Source organism: Erpetoichthys calabaricus, chromosome 11 (assembly GCF_900747795.2).
Source record: "Erpetoichthys calabaricus chromosome 11, fErpCal1.3, whole genome shotgun sequence".
Taxonomy (NCBI): Eukaryota; Metazoa; Chordata; class Cladistia; order Polypteriformes; family Polypteridae; genus Erpetoichthys; species Erpetoichthys calabaricus.
The window spans coordinates 109,259,341-109,272,397 of record NC_041404.2 but is presented as its reverse complement, the minus strand read 5'-3'; the positions used below and the strand labels follow the sequence as shown (position 1 = coordinate 109,272,397).

Genomic DNA, 13,057 nt, shown 5'->3' with positions numbered 1-13,057 from the left:
AATGAATATTTAATTTACTGGATTTTCTCAAACCCCGTCATAAGTTATATAGCACATTAAATGCTTTAAGTGTTCCCCGAGCTTCTTAAACTGACTTCCTCTTGCACTAAGAGGAGGCCCCGGCAGCGATCGCCGTACAGAATACATTCACTTCATGATATTCTTGCTCTCTGAACATTTAGAATGCTAAGATAAATACTTGATATAATTTTCATGGTGAAATGCATTTAAAGCATGTATTAATCATGTGGGGGCACCGCGGCGTGGAGGTTGCACTGCTGCCTTGCAGCAAGGATGTCTCAGGTGTACCCTGCCTTGCATTTGCATGTTTTTCTGGTGGGTTTACTTCAGTTTCCTTTCCAAGTCACGTAGAATGTGGGGTGTTGTTATGCTATATTGACCCTGCTAATGTATGTTTTGCTCGTATTCACCCTGCGATGTGCTGGCGACTCGTTCAGGGATGGGCGCCACCCTGAATAGATGGCATAATTAAACATGTATAACGAAGATATTTTTAAAGTTCTGAACACTCCGTGGGCTAAGTTTATAACTAGTTTTAATTTCACAAAGACGTTTATCGTGTGGTGATTGGTTATGTGGAGAAAGAAAAATGAAAGATAGGAATTGGGATTTTGGTACGTCAGATAGAGACCGCACGCATGGAATAAAGAGAGCCTGCTCAGAAGAACATCCATTGAATTCTGTGTTAGTGTTTCCGACCACCAGATCACAAACCCAACATTTACACAATATTTAAGTTAAACCTGTGCGATAGCCATTCATACATCCAGTTTTTTGGAGCCTTGTCACACTTGCCATAAAGTTCTCTACACTGAACATACACCTGGGGACCCCTTACTGTGAGGGAGCAGCACTACCGCCTCACTACTGTGCATGTTTAATACCTGCTTTGATGCATTTCATCATGAAAATGATATCCAGTATTTATATTAGCATTCTAAATTTTCAGAGAGCAGGAATATCATGAAGTGAATGGATTCTGTGCGGTGATCGCTATCTCCTCTTAGTGCGGGAGAAGTCAGTTTAAGAAGCGTAGTGATTAACAACTGGGTCGGGGAACACTTAACACAAAGCATTTAATGTGCTACATTAACTTATGATGGGGTTTGAGAAAATTCTAGTAAATTAAACAATGATTTTAGGATGAAGTTTAGTTTACGACATTCTACTTTAATTATAAAGTAAACTATGAGAATAAAGTGGAAATGTCGACTTTAATCTCGACATAGTTTGATTTTTTTCTTCCCTGTGTCCGTATTTTTATCTTCACCGTGGCCCTAATACGATTCTGTAGCGCTATACCACAAATAGCATTATAAATGCAAGTTTTAGTTTTATTATTTATGCATATAGCTTAGCTTGAAGCAAGGTCCATATTAATGCAGTTTGCCTAAATGATAGTTCAGTTGGTAAAGATGTCATCACCAAGATTGCACTTTTTATTTTATTTTATTTTAATTTGGTGAATACTGTGTAATGCACCTGGGCTTGAAGCCTTGAAGTAATAGTGCAACTATTATTTATTTTATTGTTATTTATTAGTTTAAATATTATGCAGTTTAATGATGGTAAAGTTGTTTAAAAAGTCACTTTAACGTGTCAGTGGACAGAGATGGTTAAAATTAACAAAGTGTAGTTGTTTTACAAAAAATATTTACTATTTATTCCTTTTCTAAGATATGTTCAGTGCAATACAACTTTTGACAAGCACTTCTGGATATTTTACTAAGTCTAAATGCCTCTTTTGGATGGTTGAAAATATGTTGTCAAAATTAGTTTAAGTTTTTGCAAAATTTGTTCAATAAAAAGGTTCTATATTTTGACTGCATCTATCATGCAATGCGATTCCTTCTCTTCATTAGTGCCACCCCCTTGAAAACCATCACTTTATGGGGCCATGCAAACCTGTATTAATACTTGTGCGCACATTAAAATGTTTTTTTTGTACAATGCACTTGACAGTGGAATAGGTTATTCTTAGCCAGTAACTGCAGTGGAAAATGTGGTTAACATTCACTCATGCATAGGGGAAAAAAATACTGTTGAATACCGTGAAACCGGGATAATTTAGAAAAATACCGTGATATAGAATTTTGGTCATACCTCCCACCCCTACTTTGACCTCATTCTTTTTGTTGGTCGTATTTTTCTTTCTTTCAGCCTTTCTTTTGTTTACTTGCTGAGCTGACCGTTCTTTGTGGGCTGCCGCCGTGTATTGTGTGTCTTTAATTTTCTGTGACAGTAATACTGTCTTGTACGGCTCTATTCAATAAGGGTGCGCACAAAAAGGCGAGCTTCAAAAGGGCGACCTCAATTGAGCGCGGCGAATAAAGGCATTCGTAGATAATTTAGTTCAAATGGCTCTGGAATATGTGAAGAGCAACAAAGGTGCAGATCTTTATTTATGCGCGCCTTTATTCGCTGCGCCCAATTGAGGTCGCCCTTTTGAGGCTTGCCTTTTTGTGCGCGCCCTTATTGAATGATGCCTGTGCGTGCCCTTATTGAAGGATACCGTCTTGTACGTCCGTAATATACCTTTAATTTTCTCTGGCGGTAATACAGGCGTGCACGTCGGTAATATGCCTTTAATCTCCTCTGACAGTAATACTGGCTTATATATGGCTGTAATATGCGTCACTGTATTGTGTACCTTTTAATTTCCTCTCGCAGTAATACTGGTTTGTATTTCCATATTTTTAGCCTGAAGAAGGGGCCTGAGTTGCCTCGAAAGCTTGCATATTGTAATCTTTCTAGTTAGCCAATAAAAGGTGTCATTTTGCTTGGCTTTTCTCTACATATTTTTATTGATAGTTTCATTTTAATGGAGAGAGACAGAATATTAACCAAAAATCCAGAAAAAACGCAAGTTTTATAAATTGATTTGCAGGTCATTGAGAGAAATAAGTATTTAATCCCCTACAACACAGTCAGAATTCTGGCTCCCACAGAATGCTATCGATCAATTAGATACTCCTGATCTCAACTTTATGTATATAAAGCACACCTGTCCACAGAATACAATTTCTTTCATTCCAACTTCACCACCATGGGCAAGACCAAACCGCTGTCAAAGGACATCAAGGACAAGATTGTAGACCTGCACAAGGCTGGAATGGGCTACATGACCATCAGCAATAAGCTTGGCGAGAAGGTGAGAACTGTTGCGAATTTTTCGGAAATGGAAGAAATATAAAATGACCATCATTAGCCCTCAGTCAGGAGCTTCATGCAAGATGTTGCCTCATGGGGTGAGGATAATCATGAGAGAGGTTTGTACTGATCCCATATCCTATGTGGGAGGAGTTTGTTAATGATCTAAAGGCAGTTGGGACCACAGTCACCAGATGTTCAAAGATGGGCTTGTACATGTGCCTTCTTGAGCAGGGGGACCTTGTGGGTGCTGCAAGATTTCAATCCATTTTGGCGTACCTTGCATCCTCTTAGCTAGCGATTACCTATTTGTTCAACAGACCTTATCTACAGATTGCGAAGGAGTAACATTTGCCATTTTTAAGAGTTAGTGTGATTTAGAGGGTTGCTGCTGATTGCCAGAGATATCACAGCCATGTGCTTTTCTCACCATGCGGGGGGGCGCTCTCCAGTCACAGCTGAACATGAACAGATACAGTGCCAACGTTTGACGTTCGGGGGTACCTACCTTCCGCTTGGCCAGAATTCTTTATTGATTTTTAAAGTTTAAGTTTGTCCTGTTTCACTACTACGTGGGTGGGGGACAGCTAGTTAGAGGTAAAGTGAAGACCTTTAACCATCCTCTTATGTTAGCTTTCTGTTACTATCTCATATGTTAATGGATCGGTTTTGACCCATGTCTTTAATCAGCCATATTACCCTCAAAACAATTATTTATCATCCAATTTTTTACTTACCTCTTGGTTACTTTGTTACGCTTCCTTGTCCATTAAAAGAATGTTTTTAATATTTTTGCTGTGACCTCATAAGCTTTTACTTTAACAGCATACCTCTCATTTTTCAATTTTAAAAAATGATTAAATGAACCTCGAATTATTTAAATAAATAAAAGGTTGTTATGTTACCTGACTATTACTGAGGGGTATTAGAACACATCTCTTAAATAAATTTGTTATATATATTTTTTATTATAATATTAATTACTATAGTAACATCTATGGTGTTACGGGTCAAATTTGACCCATATATATTTATTTCCAAGAAAAAAGCAAAAAAGTATTTTCAAAAATAACTTTAATATAAATGGAAAGCTAAACAAGTAAATCTCAAAATGTGGATTTGCAAGGTCAAACAAACAACGAACAATCAAGCAAATCAAACCAATAGAAATGAGGCACTAGTTCCAAAAAACGTCTGTGTGCAAGAACATGCATGTGCATTTAGATGCATGTGTGGCAAAAAGTGACACTTTTAGTGTGTTCTTTGGAAATATATTTTTTGCAGTAGAAGCAGAGTACGTTTGTCTTTCTGTCTAGGGCAGACCCGACACCTCTTTCTTTTAGAATCAGGTGGCCTCAGTGGGGCTGTGGCTTTGTAGGTTGATGTTGAGGCAGTGCTGGCCGAAGAGGATGCTGGCACTGATGCTCTTTGTGTTGCTGATGGTGTGGAAGGAGTGCTACGTGAGCTCTGCAGCTGTCTGACCAAGGCTGCAGTGGCTGGGTCCCGGGGCACCCGTTCCCTTCGCTCAATGTGTGCCTTGACGAGGGAACTTCCTAACTCCTCAAGAAACATTCTCCGCTTGTTTTTTCTGGTTGTTCCACCCTAGGTGAATGTGGGTCCACAACACAAATGCATTGTATGCAGACACATCTAGAATGTTATAAAACACAAACATTGGCCATCTCCTGGTCATTCTCTGGCAAGTGTAGGTGGCAGTCAGCTTGTCCAGGTTGTCCACTCCACCTTTGTTTTTATTATAGTCCAAGATAATTATGGGCTTTTTGTCACTTGCTGATGACACAGCTGCGTCTTTGTGAAAAGTGGACATAAGTATCGCACACGTTTTTTTGGACAATATGAAACAACCGTGGTGGTGTCTGTAAAAGCAAATTTTGAAGAAAGTGGAGCCCTGTCCTTCACCTGCAAAATTTCGGCAGGCAGCTCAGGTTTATTTTTTTTTTTTTACTGTGCCCACCATGGTAAGTTTCCACCTGAAAAGTTCTTGTCCAAGGTCATAGCTGGTAAAGAAATTGTCACGTGATATCCAGTAGTCATATCGAGGACTACACGTTTTCCTTGATTTTTCTCAGGAATGCCACTTGCATGTTTGCCTGTGTAAATCTGCAGATTCCATGCATAGCTGGTTTTTGCATCACAGGCTGCCCAAATTTTTATGCCGTATTTCCCTGGCTTACAAGGCATGTACTGCCGGAAAGGGCATTTTCCACGGAAAGGGACAAAACATTCATCTACTGTTACCTCTGGCCCTGGGTTGAACATCAGTGGAAGGAGCTGCACCCACCTTTCCCAGACATCCCTGATGGGAGCAAGCTTGTCAGATTTTTCTCTAGTTTTTCTGTTGTCAAATCTAAGGACTCTTGATATCATTCGAAATGACTGAAGTGACATTGTTGCCCAGAAAATATTTCTGCCTGTCGACGCATCCCAGAGACTATCAGTGGCCTTATTGCTGGATTTGTAAACACCAGCAAGAAGAAGAACACCAATAAAAGCATCCAGGTATTCCTCATCAATGTCATTCCACATGTCGCCATGAACCTTTTTTCCTTCAAGGTTTGTCATAGCAATCATGACTTTCTTTAGTGACAGTGGCATAAACAGATCAAAACATGCCTTGATGTCACTTACTCTTGTCACAGCAAACCTTGTGATTCCAGGGGTCATTTTGATGACATTTGCAGCAGCTGCCCTGCCATGTAAGTCAGGAGGTACTGAGCTCCAACAGATGTTACCACTTTTGGATTTGAACGTTTCAGCAGGAGTGAGTTCAGCTTCAGCATCGGTGACCTCCTCATCAGACTCAGATGTCTGTGCCTTCTGGTAGATACTCTACAATGTCTTCCTCCTTGGAAACCTGCTCATCTGTATCACTATGCTGTTCAGTGTCCTCTGCCTCATTTTCAGAAAAGATATGATCCAGAGCTTGGCTTACTGTAAATCTTCTCATTTTTGACTGCTGCAAACAGGAGATGTGTACTCTGCAAGTCACCAACGCTAAACTAAATTTGTCTTATGCAAGCCTTACATGTCTGAACATGTCTGTGTTTGTTTGTTTTGTTTGTTCAGGTAAGGAGACACACAGGCAAAGAGAGAAGCCCCTCAAAGTGTGTTTATGATTTTTGCTTTGACCCTAACTATTGTTTTATAACCTTAAATTATAACTGGGTCAAAACTGACCCTACCAACACACAGGCAATTTTCACCAGAGCATTTTATAATTTAGTACAATTGTTTTTTTTTTGTTTTATTTTAATTAAATACACATTCCTGACAAAGTCAAAAAGCCTTGATGCAATAAACAAAATTAGGTAGTAGTTTTATGCATTTAAAAAGTAAAACGGGTCGGTGCTCACCCTAACACAAGAGGAAGGTTTTAAAGAAATTTTACTATCATTTAGTTTTGTTTTATAGCAAGTTGCCTTTAAGTGCAATTCTCAGTTTTGCTACTGGAGCTGCTGTTAAAACTTGTCTACTATACCAGGTAATTGTTTTGAATTCTTGTCCTATTGCAATGTAGGCGCACAAGATTAAAAAAAAAAAAAAAAAAGACATGGTGGGAAAATTTTGTCATTTAACTAAACCTGAACATTGTGCAAATTGCTTTGAATAGATTATATATTTACAAGGCAGTTCACACTAAGTTCTGCATTTGGCTTTCCTGAAGAATTTATCTTCAAGCTTAAGTTGGAAGCTGTTATAAACAAACAACTTCTGATCCATTTTATTGTTGCTGTTTAAGAAGTTGTAAGGTAGTGGTAAAATATCCTCTTCCTGCAATACTAAAACTTTGTCCTTGCTAGAATGTGCAAATGTTTTATTTTTCTACTTTTCTTTTGAACATTTAAACACCCACCTTTTTGTCCATACATTTCATGTTGCTTTTATTGCTTACCCTGTTGACAAGATAAATGGAAGATTGGCATATGTAGCACAAGCATATTTCTACTACAAATTGCTGTTCTTTTCATACATTTTGATGCTGGATCTGTGAGCGAGTGATTTCTGTGCAATAATGTAAATTGGTAGTTGTACTAAAAGTTTGAAACAAATTTACTTACACACTTAGAGTCCGTCCGCCAGTTTCACCCATTCCTCTTTGAAGGACCTCTCAAGCTCCATCAGGTTGGACGGGAAGCGTCGGTGCATAGCCATTTTAAGGTCCCACCAGAGATGTTCAATCGGATTCAAGTCTGGGCTCTGCCTGGGCCACTCAAGGACATTCACAGAGTTGTCCTGAAGCCACTCCTTTGATATCTTGGCTGTGTGCTTAGGGTTGTTGTCCTGCTGAAAGATGAACCGTCGCCCCAGTCTGAGGTCAAGAGCGCTCTGGAGCAGGTTTTCATCCAGGATGTCTCTGTACATTGCTGCAGTCATCTTTCCCTTTATCCTGACTAGTCTCCCAGTTCCTGCCGCTGAAAAACATCCCCACAGCATGATGCTGTCACCACCATGCTTCACTGTAGGGATGGTATTGGCCTGGTGATGAGCGGTGCCTAGTTTCCTCCAAACGTGACGCCTGGCATTCACACCAAAGAGTTCAATCATTGTCTCCTCAGACCAGAGAATTTTCTTTCTCATGGTCTGAGAGTCCTTCAGGTGCCTTTTGGCAAACTCCAGGCGGGCTGCCATCTGCCTTTTACTAAGGAGTGGCCTCCGTCTGGCGCCACTACCATACAGGCCTGATTGGTGGATTGCTGCAGAGATGGTTGTCCTTCTGGAAGGTTCTTCTCTCTCCACAGAGGACCTCTGGAGCTCTGACAGAGTGACCATCAGGTTCTTGGTCACCTCCCTGACTAAGGCCCTTCTCCCCCGATCGCTCAGTTCAGATGGCCTGCCAGCTCTAGGAAGAGTCCTGGTGGTTTCGAACTTCATCCACTTACGGATGATGGACGCCACTGTGCTCATTGAGACCTTCAAAGCAGCAGAAATGATTTTTATAACCTTCCCCAGATTTGTGCCTCGAGACAATCCTGTCTCGGAGGTCTACAGACAATTCCTTTGACTTCATGCTTGGTTTGTGCTCTGACATGAACTGTCAACTGTGAGACCTTATATAGACAGGTGTGTGCCTTTCCAAATCATGTCCATTCAACTGAATTTACCACAGGTGGACTTCAATTAAGCTGCAGAAACATCTCAAAGATGATCAGGGGAAACGAGATGCACCTGAGCTCAAGTTTGAGCATCATGGCAAAGGCTGTGAATACTTATGTACATGAGCTTTCTCAATTTTTTTATTTTTAATAAATTTGCAAAAATCTCAAACTTTTTTTCACGTTGTCATTATGGGGTGTTGTGTGTAGAATTCGGAGTAAAAAAAAAAAAAAAAGAATTTAATCCATTTTGGAATAAGGCTGTAACATAACAAAATGTAGAAAAAGTGATGCGCTGTGAATACTTTCCGGATGCACTGTATGTATGTATGTATGTGTGTGTGTGTGTGTATATAATATATGTGTGTGTGTATATATGTATGTGTGTGTGTGTGTATATATATATATATATATATATATATATATATATATATATATATATATATATATATATATATATATATATATATATATATATACACACATATACACACACAGGTCCATAAATATTTGGACGGAGACAGCTTTTTTTTTTTTTTCCTAATTTTGCTTATGTACGTTACCACAATGAATTTTAAATGAAACATCTCAGATGCAGTTGAAGTGCAGACTTTCAGCTTTAATTCAGTGGGGTGAACAAAACGATTGTATAAAAATGTGAGGCAACTGAAGCATTTTTTTTTTTTTTTTTTTTAACACAAGCCCTTCATTTCAGGGGCTCGAAAGTAATTGGACAAATTAAATAACTGGAAATAAAATGATCATTTCTAATACAGTGGAACCTCGGTTCACGAACGTCTCAGCACACGTACAACTCGGTTTACGACCAAAAAGTTCGCCAAACTTTTGCCTCGGTTCACGACCAAACACTCGGTATACGAACAAGCCAGGTTCTCTTTCGGTTTGTTGATGTTCATTCTCTCCCTGTGCATTTCCTGTGCAGCAAGCGAGAGAGAGCGCACGCACACACACACGCAGAGGCAGCGCAAGAGACAGAGGGCTGTACACACACACACACACACACACACACACACACAGGAGCACGCGCGAGAGAGGCGTGTGCGCACGCACACAGGAGCGCTCTAGACAGACACACTGTGAGCTGCAAAGCTGATTGCACCCCCAGAGAATACAGACGCCCCTGGGAAAACCCCTAAGAAACATGGACAGACTACCTTCACATTCCTCCTTTCCCTTCTTGCCGGCTCTGTCGCGTAATATGCCTCTCGTGCGGTGCTCCGCCTTCTTAAAAAGCCTGCACGGGCTTCTTTCAGTTTGTTAAATTGGTTGCTTGCTTCTCCTTCTTTCTCTCTCAGACAATCTGTGCTCCTGGCGGAGCTGTCATCTCTGACTTGTCATGGAGCACGTTTAAACTGTTGAAAAGAGACAAATGTTTGTTTGCAGTGCTTTGAATAAAGTTCCTTTTTTTCTACAACCTCCTGTGTCTCTGTGCAAATCTGTGACCCAAGCGTGACAACACACACAGGCGCTCCAGGCTCGCAAAAGAGAGACGCACGCACACACAGGCGGGGGAGAGAGAGGCGCGCGCACACACACACAGCGATTGAGGGACGCATAAGTTAGAGAAGGCTTGTTTTTGTTTTCAGTTCTGTTTCCAGTGATCGGTTCGTAGCCTGCATTGTTGCAATGTTACTTTTCTTGGTGGTTTATTAAATTACGGATTTTTCAAATGTTCCTTTTTTCCCCTGTGCTTAAAACTCATTAAAAAAAGTGTTTTTAGCGAGCGGTTCCTAGCACTATAGCGCGAACTATTGCAGTGTTTTCTCTGTTGTTGAAGGTTTTCTCAGTGTTATTCAATGTTTATACATTTAGTTTACCATTACGCTGTGCATTCTATGGTATAATTAACTATATTTGTGCTTAAAAACTAAAAAAATGTATATATTTACATAGTTTCTATGGTCTGGAACGGATTAATTGTATTTACATACAATCCTATGGGAGAAATTGCTTCAGTTCACGACCAACTCGGTTTACGACCAGAGTTTTGGAACGAATTATGGTCGTGAACCGAGGTTCCACTGTACTTGGTTGAAAACCCTTTGTTGGCAATGACAGCCTGAAGTCTTGAACTCATGGACATCACCAGATGCTGGGTTTCCTACTTTTTAATGCTCTGCCAGGCCTTTACTGCAGCGGCTTTCAGTTGCTGTTTGTTTGTGGGCCTTTCTGTCCGAAGTTTAGTCTTCAAGAAGTGAAGTGCATGCTCTGTTGGGTTAAGATCAGGTGACTGACTTGGCCATTCAAGAATTTTCCACTTCTTTGCTTTAATAAACTCCTGGGTTGCTTTTGGCTGTATGTTGTGGGTCATTATCCATCTGTATCATGAAACGCTGCCCAATCAATTTGACTGCATTTAGCTGGATTTGAGCAGACAGTATGTTTCTGAACACCTCAGAATTCATTCGGCTGCTTCTGTCCTGTGTCACATCATCAATAAACACTAGTGTCCAAGTTCCACTGGCAGCCATGCACGCCCAAGCCATCACACTGCCTCTACTGTGTTTTACAGATGATGTGGTGGCTTGCACCTTGCAGTGCACCCTCTGTATTTACTTTCGTGCAGTCTTCTCTTTATGGTAGACTTGGATATCGATACGCCTACCCCCTGGAGAGTGTTGTTCACTTGGTTGGCTGTTGTGAAGGGGTTTCTCTTCACCATGGAAATGATTCTGCGATCATCCACCACTGTTGTCTTCCGTGGACGTCCAGGTCTTTTTGCGTTGCTGAGTTCACCAATGCTTGCTTTCTTTCTCAGGCTGTACCAAACTAGATTTTGCCACTCGTAATATTGTAGCAATTTCTTGGATGGGTTTTTTCTGTTTACTCAGCTTAAGGATGGCTTCTTTCACCTGCATGGAGAGCTCCTTTGACCGCATGTTGTCTGTTCACAGTAAAATTTTCCACATGCAAGCACCACACCGCAAATCAACTCCAGGCCTTTTATCTGCTTAATTGATACTGACATAATGATGGACTTGCCTACACCTGCCCATGAAATAGCCTTTGAGTCAATTGTCCAATTACTTTTGAGCCCCTGAAATGAAGGGATTGTGTTAAAAAAAAATGCTTTAGTTGCCTCACATTTTTATGCAATCGTTTTGTTCATCCCACTGAATTAAAGCTGAAAGTCTGCACTTCAACTGTATCGGAGTTGTTTCATTTAAAATTCATTGTGGTAATGTACAGAACCAAAATTAGAAAAAAGTTCTCTGTCCAAATATTTATGGACCATATGTATGTATGTATATAAAATATACAGTATATAATAGTGTAGTTTTTTAGTTACAGATTTTCATGTGTAACATGACTTAAGTTTTTATATACGTTCACTGTAAGAGAGAGGCAATGGTGGGTTAGAATGGTAAGGATGTTGAATAATAGTCCTTGATCAGGCAAAATAAGAAAATGGTCTGTGATGCACCAGAAACCACTTGGGGATGCACTTTCCTCATTTTTAGATCACTAAAAATGGCTGTAACGTTGCGCTTCATGGAATGGAAAGCTGCCATCAGCCAGAGAGCTCACTTCACACTAAACCAGCAATCATCAGAGGGGGAGAGAGAGCGCTTTGATTATACTGTACTTTGAAAGCGGACCGACTACATTAATTGTTAAATGAGTGGTAAACAGGCCCACAGAGGTACCCGTTTCACTTTTTCTTTCTTGGTAAGTATTTAACACTAGAATTACCAGAGCCTAAGAAAAAACTCGTAAATCCGTCCCACCTTAAATCGCGTCTTAAATCCGTTTGCACCTCTCCGCCAGAGTCCTTTGTCATCTAAATGTGCTGATAAACAAAAGCTACTAGCAGCCAGCTATTCCATCCCCCCACCGACTTAGAATGAACTTCTCCTAGCTCAAGCCTTGCCTTGATTTGATTACCTGGGATTGAAGTGGAGTTTTACAGTGGAAATAATTCTAGCGTTATTTGGAATACACGCATTTCATGTGTGTTCCATTTCTATAGTAGGCTGTGCAAACACATTTTTAAAACAGAAACGTTTTTCATATTCTAATAGTAAATGACAAAATGTAGGCATAAACTATATAACGTATGAAGCCTGAAGTCCATATATCAAAGAAACACTTTCACAAAAGGTACAAATAAGAGAACACGTGCGCTTTCAATCAAAAATATATAAAAAAAAAAAAAAAGCCGCGTTAGCATGCCACATTGACAGTCTTACAACAACCGCTGCGGTGGCGTAATGGTATCAGCTCCTGACTGGGGATCAGAGGGTGGCGAGTTCGATCCTGCATGGCTCCACTTCGAGAAATGAACTGCTCTTATTCTTACAATTTTAGAATAACAACACAAATTTGATTTCAGTCTGTAACAGCCGGTGTAACTTATGATACTGGTAAAGGTTAGCTTTTTTTTTTTTTTTTTTAAATTCACTTTTCATTCTCGCAGTCGCATTCAGAATCAATCCATACAACCCCATCTGACACAGCTGGTTTCACATAAATAAAAGTGTACTTTTATTCAAGACTATAACCGAAGAATAAAGAAAGCAAGTTACAGTTGGTGGTTGATACGATAGCTTGCGTCGTGCAATGTTAAGAACTGCTAATTTCCGATCCGTGCTACATAAAATCGTCACATTCAAATATGAACAGTTCCCACACACCCAAGGTCCGCCATTCCTACATTTACGACGTGTACTTGTTGTAGTGTACACACCTCTCTGTGCTATGGTTCCTATTACAGTGAATGAGCACCTGACACTGTACTTTCTTCCCTGGGG

At 40.2% G+C, this 13,057-nt stretch overlaps 1 protein-coding gene across 1 annotated transcript in view; it reads left to right on the top strand.

The window, feature by feature from the left end:
• The window catches only part of LOC114642279 (eukaryotic translation initiation factor 4E-1A-like), an 89,517-nt gene that overhangs the window by 59,851 nt on the left and 16,609 nt on the right, over positions 1-13,057 (top strand). The gene's annotated exons all lie outside the window — the stretch shown is intronic.